The sequence below is a fragment of the Rhincodon typus genome, chromosome 20 (genome assembly GCF_021869965.1).
Source record: "Rhincodon typus isolate 14 chromosome 20, sRhiTyp1.1, whole genome shotgun sequence".
Classification (NCBI taxonomy): domain Eukaryota; kingdom Metazoa; phylum Chordata; class Chondrichthyes; order Orectolobiformes; family Rhincodontidae; genus Rhincodon; species Rhincodon typus.
The window spans coordinates 24,836,260-24,845,646 of NC_063351.1; positions in this window are offsets into that span (position 1 = coordinate 24,836,260).

Consider the following 9,387-nt stretch of genomic DNA (forward strand, 5'->3'; position numbering starts at 1 on the left):
GAGCAAAATATTACTGAGAGATGTACTATAGCCTAGATATTTTGATGGTGAGATAGTTATTTCTGCAGTGTAGATTGGAGATGCATGTTCAGACCTATGTCCAAAACTCTCTGAAAAAAGTCCTTTAAAGTCAGAGAATTTGGAAGATTTTGACTCACCTAAGCTTAATATATACCCAGGAAAAGTTAGAGGTTTTGAATTCTGTTTTAATTCCAGGCTAGCTATTATCTTGAACCCTGACTCACCACTTTTTCTCCTCCAACAATAGCTTGCCTGACCCATGAATCCACACCCTCCAAGTCCTACATGACAAACCCTCTTCCCACACCAGACCTGACAACACCCTAGCTCCTGATCAGACCCAACACATGTCCACTGGACTTGATGCCCTTCCCCACCCCAGCTGGACCTGTCACTCCATCTCTGTCAAACCTGGCTTTCACGCCCTGGTGACGGCCTGACCCTGCTGGCGCTGACACTCCACCACCATCCCAACAACCCCCAAATCCCTCCCCACACCCTTGCCCCAACCCTAAAGGGAACTGAAACCTCCCTGACTTGACCTGATGCCACAGGACCTAACCAGACCTGACAGCTAGCACCTAATGCCTCCTCCCCATCCCCAACTCACCCTGCCTGATCAAACACTTCACTCACCTAACACCTTGCCTTACCTTAAACAAATCCAGTTGTGTATCTATACCCCAAATCTCATCAGCTAGTCAGTCCTGTTTACCCTCCAGTAAGTCAATGCTCCTCGCCCGCCAGTCATTCAACCCCCTATGCCCACTTGGCACCCTACCTTCTCTCTCATCTGGCCATCTGGAATCCTATTTACTCATCATCTTGACATCCTTACCCAGTCATCATGGTTTTGACAACGATCTGCTCTATGGCAAGACTCGAGGATTCCTTGACCAGTGTGTAAGAGGAGACCCCTGTCCAGGAATCTCCAGGGCAATAACCACCAAAAAGCATTTGGGGTCTTTTTAAATCTGATATATTGAAATTTCTGGGCTGTTCAGGATGGTGTGAAACATAAAATGAAATGAAAGCTGAACAGCTTGTGGATATATAGCCTGTGCACAGCCAATGTTTTATTCCTTACCTCTGCGTGGTATCTGAGAAAACTTCCTTCTGAGTTGTTCCTGATTATTTCATCTGTCTGTCACTGCATCTATTAGTCTAACAGTACCAGTTCTGCCACACATCTTGCTTAAAAAAAATACCATAAATTCATCAATTAAATGTAGAAGTTGGTTCAGAATTTCAGATGATTCTGAATGTAGGCAATGCCGAATTTAGGCCATTAGCATTTCTGTCACTGCTTTGTTGTGTTTTCTTTTGCATCATGAATGCAATATTAGAAGGTGGAACACTGAGCATGATAGAATAAGTAGCTGTGCCATCATCAGGCTTTAACAATGAGTGTCAGTGTGACCTAAATGATGTATAAGGAAACTGACTCACTGCACACTGTTAGTAGACTGTCAGATTTCAGTACATTGTCACAACCAGGTGAAGTGAGCTGGATTGGTTCCCTGCTTTGCCTACTTTTCATTTGACTATGACAGAGTTTGAATTTTAGAAGAATATATTGCCAATTCATTGTTTACTTGTTTGTACATGGTGATACATAAAAAAATAGCCAAACAGGTTTTCTTTAATTAAACATGTAAGGGGTTTTATTATATTAAAACACTCCTGATAAAAATAATAAAAACATTAAAACACATCCTAACCTGTGTAACCCATGCATTCACACTCTCAAAACAAAAATGCAATAATATAACTTACAAAATTACAAAGTCATAGACTTGACCAAGTTAAGATTCAAGCAGAAAAAAAAATTAAAGGAGTGTTCACTAGCTGTAGCCAGCTGTCTGGTCAGACTGTGGTTACCCAAAGGTTTTGGTCTTCAGCTGGCAGTTAATGTTGTCGCTGATGTCTTTATTTTTCTGGAGGCACTGTTGTGGAAATTGAAGCCTTCCTTTAAAAGTGTTCTATCTATTGCAGGAATATTGTCAAAGTTTCAGTGGGCTGAATGGCCTACTTCGGTTCCTATGTTTTATGGTCTTATTAAGGGAATCAAGGGTTATGGTAAAAGAGGCAGGAAAGTGGAGTTGAGAATTATCAGATCACCCATGATCTTATAGAATGGTGGAGCAAACTCAATGAGTTGATTGACCTATTTCTCCTCCTATGTTCTATAAGCCTAGAATGCACAAACTGCACAAAGTTTTAATGGAGACAGAGATTCTCACTATCCCCAGTCCTTGCTCCCCACTGCGGAATCCCAAAGGCGCGTGTGCTTCTCCGTGTATGCATACTTTGTATATGACATCACACGTAAATTCTGCATGATGGTGTATTGTGTCTGAATACATGTGAATGTCCATTTGAGGTTTAGCACACGTGAATTTTTCTGCACTTGGAAGTGTCAGCAAACACTGCATTTGCTAAAACATGATTTTGGTAAACACGAACAAAGCTTAGTTGGTCAGAAGACTTCGCTTTAACTACCATCAGAAATTCAGAAATCCTTTGTGTATTCCAAAAGGTAGTTTTAATTAGCTCACATACAGATTGTCATCTTGAGAAAATCAAGGACTTTTGTTCAATCAATTAATTTCTGAATGGTTCATTTTTCCATGCTTGCACACTGTAAAGCTGGATTTTTGATAAGGTAGGAAACAAGCTGTTTACACTTTTCCAGGAATTTATTCTTTCTTATGGAGTCTTCACTGTTTTTTCATTTCTATCCCTGTGGAGCGGAACGTGAACTACCTTGTAAATTGGCAGCCACTAATTTCAGTTTCAGTCAAAGTCTTTGTTTTGATCAAAAACTGTCTTATAAAAATCCAATTGGTGTCAAGCCAATTAATTAAAAAATAATATTTAGCAGGAACATGTACCAAGATCAGAGGGTTTGAGTTTCAGGAGAGGCTGAATAGACTGAGGTTTTTTTTCCCCTGGAGAGTCAGAGGCTGAGGGGTCACCTTATAGAGGTTTATAAAATGCTGAGGGGCATGGATATTGTGAATAGAGAAGGTCTTTTTCCCAAGGTGGGCGAGTCCAAAACTAGAGGAGATAGGTTAAGTTGAGAAGGGAATGATTTAAGAAGCACCTGAGGGTTATACATGCATAGAACAAGTTGCCAGAGGAAGTGATAGAGGTAGGTACAGTTGCAGCTGGATGGGCGTATGAATTGGAAGGGTTTAAAGGGATAGGGGCCAAATGCAGGCAAATAGGATTAGGTCAGATTGGGATGTCTGGTCTGCATGGACGAGTTGGACCGGAGTCTTGTTTCCATGCAGTATGGCTCAATGATTCGATGTAATCATAACAACGTAATCTGGCCTGATCCTTTTGCAGGACTGACAGAGTGCTGCATCATTAGAAATGTTGCATTTTTTAATGAGTCATTAAACCAAAATCCTGTCTGCTGTTTCAGAGAGATATAAAGAATTTCTTTTTAAAAGAAAGTAGTTCTCTGGGTGTCCTTACCAATTCAATTCCAGCTGAATAGGTTAACCATAAAAATCAGGTCTTTGATGTTTATGGGATTTTATCATTAGTAAATTGACTGCCAGAGAGGGGAAACACACAGATTTGTTCAGCTGCATGGCCTGTTTTGTGTTGTAACTTCTATAAGACTACTTGTATCTTTGAAAGAAATATTACACTTATTTACACTCATTCAAGACTACAATTATAAATGATTTTTAAAGATTGCCAAAGATTATGGTAGTAGTTCTTGGATTTGTTTTAGGGGGTGAAATCTACTGATCAAGGTTCTGTATTTTGCATATATAGCTTTAGGTCAGATTCAGCATTGCCAGAAGAAACAAATGTTCCTATAAAAAGAATGTCAAGATTGGAAATTATATCTCCTTATGTTACATTAACATTGCTGAGTAGGCCACAACATTTGTCTTTCTTTGTATCCTATCTTAAAACTGTTCTAGCTAAGGCAGTACAAATTATGTGAGTAGGAGACACGGTGCTCATTTGTAAAATGTGGATTAATTTAAGGAAAGCACACATTGATTTATTTAGGGCAAATCATGTTCAATTAGCTTTATTGAATTTTTTAAACAAGTTATGATCACTGTAGAGACCAATAACTTTCCTGTGACTGGCTGAAAGGATCAATCAACAAGATTTAAAGTTTAAAGATTTTTGGTGTTACAAACACATTAAAAGCAGCATTGACCAACCACTATTTTGTAGGCAATTTACATATCAAATTAAAGATTATATTGTCATGTGACTCTTATTACAACCAACAATCCCTGTCATGTTTCTACTTGAGACTGTTCATTAAGTTGACACTTTATTCTTCTCAGTGGTCTGCTTCCTTTTCCCTTGCCTACTCAGATAATTTCTAACTCCAAGAACAGCTTTTCACTTATATCATTGTCGGTGCGATGTTGTTAGTATTATCATTATTGCACCAAGCCATATTGCTATTGCATTTGTAAATGCCTTTAGAATTCTCCACCTCAAGGGTTCTGGATGCTCCATTATTGAGCATTTTTAACATTGAGATAGATACAATTTTGGTCTTTCAGGGAATCAAGGGATTCGGGAATGGGTGGGAATGTGAAGATCATGCAGGAGGTTGGCCAAGATCGTATTGAATGACAGGGAAGGCTTAAGGGACAGAATAGTCCAATCAGGTTCAATATTTCCTCTAACTGCTATCCACTGTCCATGGCCTATTTGTTGCACCATCCCTTTAAGCTTGTCATATGGTTGGACATGCATGCAGCTTAAATGGACTGCTCCCTTGCACATCCCCTGTGCAATATGTTTGTATTACTGTATGGGCATGCACCCATTCATCTTAGCCTTACTTGTGCTGCAATTATGTTCTCATTTTGGATTCTGTGTTTGATCATATAAGATCATGAAAATAACTATGTTCGATTTCACTTATGTTTTGCTTGCTTTTAATGAGAATTTAAATCTTCGATTCCAGTTGGGCTGGAATAATTAATTTGATAACTGTCAAGAAGCAAAACTTCAAGAATCATTGAGAATTTTGTTAAGTACTATACTGGCTATAGTTTTGAATGGACACATGCTGCTTCTCTGGATGGATTCCTGTCTTCTATCCTTAAACTTCATCATTCTTGTGAGTTTAACTATATCCAATGTTGGTTTTGGTTTTACAAAAAGATTCTTTGAGGTTTCAAACTTATATACTGGAAAATCTTTAGGAAGCACCATTTTGTAGTAACTCCAAATTCTTCAGGAACCTGATTAGGCCGGAATGGGGATTTATTCTGCCTTTCTTGAAGAAGATCATCTCTTCAACAACATTGGAATAAAATGTTGTTAAAACTAATTGAGTAAAACAGGGAAGGGACAGTCTTTGTTACTGTTGGAAATGCAGACTAACAAAACTGATTCTGTTTTCTACCTTTCAACAGTGACCACACTGAGAAGAAGTACTTTGTTTAGATGAGGTGAGAGTGACTGCTCTTGATATTCATGGCTGCATTTGACTGAGTGTGGTGTCAAAGAAACCTATCAAAACCGAAGTCAATGGGAATCAAGGGAAATGTCTCCACTGGTTGGATCATACCTAGTGCAAAGGATGATGGTTATAGTTGTCGGTATCCAATGATTTCAGTTGCTATACATTGCAGCAAGAGTTCCTCAGTGAAGTATCTGAGGTCCAGCCATCTTCATCAATGACTTTCTTTCCATCATAAGGTGAGAAGTGAGGATGTTTGCTGATGATTGCCAATGTTCAATATTATTCACAACTCCTCAGATACTGAAGCAGTCCATATCCATATGCAATAAGACCTGGAAAGTATTCAGCTTTGGGCTGAAAAGAAGCAAGTCAATGCCATACATTTGGGAGGCAATGACCATTCTTAACAGGTTGGAATCTAACCATCTCTCCATGACATTCAAGTGCATTACCATCGCTGATTTACCCCATGATCAACATCCTTGAGGTTACAATTAACCAGAAACTGACTGGTCCAGCTATATAAACACCCATGACTACAAAAACATGTCAGAGGTGAGGAGTTCTGAAGTAAGTCATCTCCATTTGACTCCTCAATGTTGGCCACCATTGACAAGATACAAGTAAAGGGTGTGATGGGATAATCTTCACTTGCCTGGTTGAGTGCAGCTCCAACAACACGCAAGAATATGGATACCATTCAGATTAAAGCAGCTTGTTTGATTGGCACGCCATCCACCAACAAGCATGTAAAAATAAATGTTGCCACGGCTCCTTGGCTAGATGACTAGTGTGGAACATATTTGTTTCAATAGCATGTGGTTTGATTTCCCCCATTCTAAGTGTGGTGGATTTGTGACTTGCCTCCTTGCTCTTCTTGTGGTGGAAATTGTGCTGGTGTGAGTTGGACCAGTCTTGGGGCAGAGATCTGAAGAAGAATTGTCTTCCATGCTGTTGAGGTACATGGTTAAGAAACCTAAACTGTGACTCTAGGATAAGAAGAAACGGTTTCAGATTGATGTCAAGAAAATTTAGGATTACATCAAGAATTCTTCCTAGACAACAAAGGATATTAAAGTCGTAGCTAAATAAATAATAATTAACCAATACTAATGTTTACTGTTTCTTCCCTTGAATTTACTCTTCTTTCTTTATATTTCTTTTTTAAATGAATATTTTTCACTTTGAATAGCTGAGAAATCATTCTCTCTCCCACAAACTTCCAAGGCCGTAAAGGATCTGGCCAATGAAGAGACACGTTGGAGAATCATGTGAATTGTTGAGTGAAGTGTTGCTTGATTTCAGGAGCAACCAGCTGTGTTTTCCAACTAAGTTCCGAATGTCAAGATAATATTCTCACTAGTGAGTGGCGAGAGACCTGTTAACAGGGATTATCACTCACTATCATCCTCATGATTACTTAATCACTTCATTTACTGTTCAAATTCCCTTCCTACCACCTGTTGGATAGAAGCTGAGAATTCCTGATAAAACAACTAAGTGGGTACCTGGTGACTCCAGCTTGTCACTTGCTCCTCCAGACCTCCATCTTAGACACCCTACACCAGCATCTCAGAGGCAATGGCTGAGCACACTCAATATCCACAGAACTTGACATCTGTCTCATGCCAACCTTTCCACACCATCATGGCACATCTTCCCAGTACACTTTGGAGTACTCTAGCACCTCTAATTACAATTGTGCTGTGAGGACACTTTGCAGGCTGGGGCAGGCTCCTTGCTCATGGATTAGACTAGCTACATTTCAGGGCTGCTGGCTTGCTTTAGGGCATGGTTGGCAACATGGGACTGGAATATCACAGTTATTACAGAAATGTGCTCAAGGATGGACAGGACTGGCAGCTTAATGTTCCGATATATAGATGCAATACGAAGGATAGAAAGGGTGGAAAGAGAGGAGGGGAGTGGCATTTTTGGTTAGTGATAACATTAAGGCTGTACTTAGGGAGGATATTCGTGGGAGATTATCCAGGGAAGTCATCTGGGGGGAACGGAGAAGTAAGAAATGGATGATCACTTTGAGATTGTATTATAGGTCCCCCAATAGACAGTGGGAATTTGAGAAACAAATATGTAAGGAGATGTCAGATATCTGCAAGAATAATAAGGTTGAAATGGTGGAGGATTTTAACTTTCCAAACTGGGACTGTAATAGTGTTAAGAGCTTGGATGAGGAGGAACTTGTTAAATGTGTGCAAGAAAACTTTCTTATTCAATACATGGACGTACCTAATAGAGAAGGAGCAATACTTGACCCGTTGGAAAATAAGGCAGGGCAAGTGACTGAGGTGTCAGTGGGGAACACTTTGGGGCAAGTGATCATAGTTCTAGTAGTTTTGAAATATTTATTCAAAAGTATAGAATTGATCAAAAAGTTAAAGTTCTAAATTGGAGTAAGGCCAACTTTGGCAATATTGGGCAGGAACGTTCAAAAGTTGATTGGGGGAGGCTATTCACAGGTAAAGGGATGGTTGGGAAGTGGGAGGTCTTTAAAAATGAGATAATGAGAGTTCAGAGGCAGTATGTTCCTATTAGTGTGAATGGCAAGGCTGGTAGGTGTAGGAAATGCTGGATGACTAGAGAAATTGAGGGTCTGATCCAGGCAAAGAAGGCATATATCTGGTATGGACAGCGGGGATTGAGTGAATCCCTAGAGAAGTATACGGGCAGCAGGAGTATACTTAACAGTAAAATCAGGAGGACAAAAAGAGGACATGAGATAGTTTTGGCAAATAGAGTTAAGAAGAATCTAAAGAGATTCTGTAAGTACATTAAGGGCAAAAGAGAACTAGGGACAGAATAGAATCCCTTAGAGATCAACATGACCATTTATGTGTGGAATCACAGGAAATAGGTAAGATACTAATGAATATTTCACAACAGTATTTACTGTGCAGAAGGACATGGAAGCTATGGAACTTGGGAAAATAAATAGTGATGTATTAAAAAGAATTCATATTACAGAAGAGGAGATGCTGGAGGTCTTAAAATGCATAAAGGTAGGTAAATCCCTGGGACCTGATTGGGTGTTTCCCAGAACTTTGTGAGAAGCTAGGGAAAAAATTTCTCGGCCCCTAGCAGAGATATTTGTATCATTGACAGCCATTGGTGTGGTGCCAGAAGACTAAAGGTTTGCTAATGGTGATATTATTTAAGAAAGGCTGCAAGGGAAAGCCAGGCAACTATAGACCGGTGAGCCTGCTATCAATGGTGGGTAAATTTTTGGAGAGGACTCTGAGGTACAGGATTTACATATATTTGGAAAGGCAAGGACTGATTAGGGATACTCAACATGGCTTTGTGTGCAAAAAATCGTGTCTCACTAACTTGAGTTTTTTGAAGAGGTCAGAAAGATGATTGATGAAGGCAGAGTGATAGACGTTGTCTCCATGGACTACAGCAAAGTATTCAACAAGGTTCCGCATAGTAGACTGGTTAACAAGGTTAGATCTCATGGGATCCAGGGGGAGCTAGCCAATTGGATATAAAATTGGCTGGAAGGTACGAGACGGAGAGTGGTGGTACAGGGTTGTGTTTCAGATGGGAGGTCTGTGATCAACGGTTTGCTGCAAGGAGTTGTGGTGGGTCCACTGCTTTTTGTTATTTATATTAATGATTTGGATGTGAATATAGGGGGCATGGTTAGTAAGTTTGCAGACGACACCAAAATAGGTGGTGTAGTAGACAGTGAAGAAGATTAACTCGGAGAACAAACGGGATCTTGATTAGAAAGGCAAATGGGCCGAGCAGTGGCAGATGGAGTTTAATTTAGATAAATGTGAGTTGTTGCATTTTGGTAAGGCAAACCAGGGCAGGACTTACACAATTAATGGTAGGGCTCTGGAGAGTGTTACCAAACTTAGGGATGCAGGTGCATA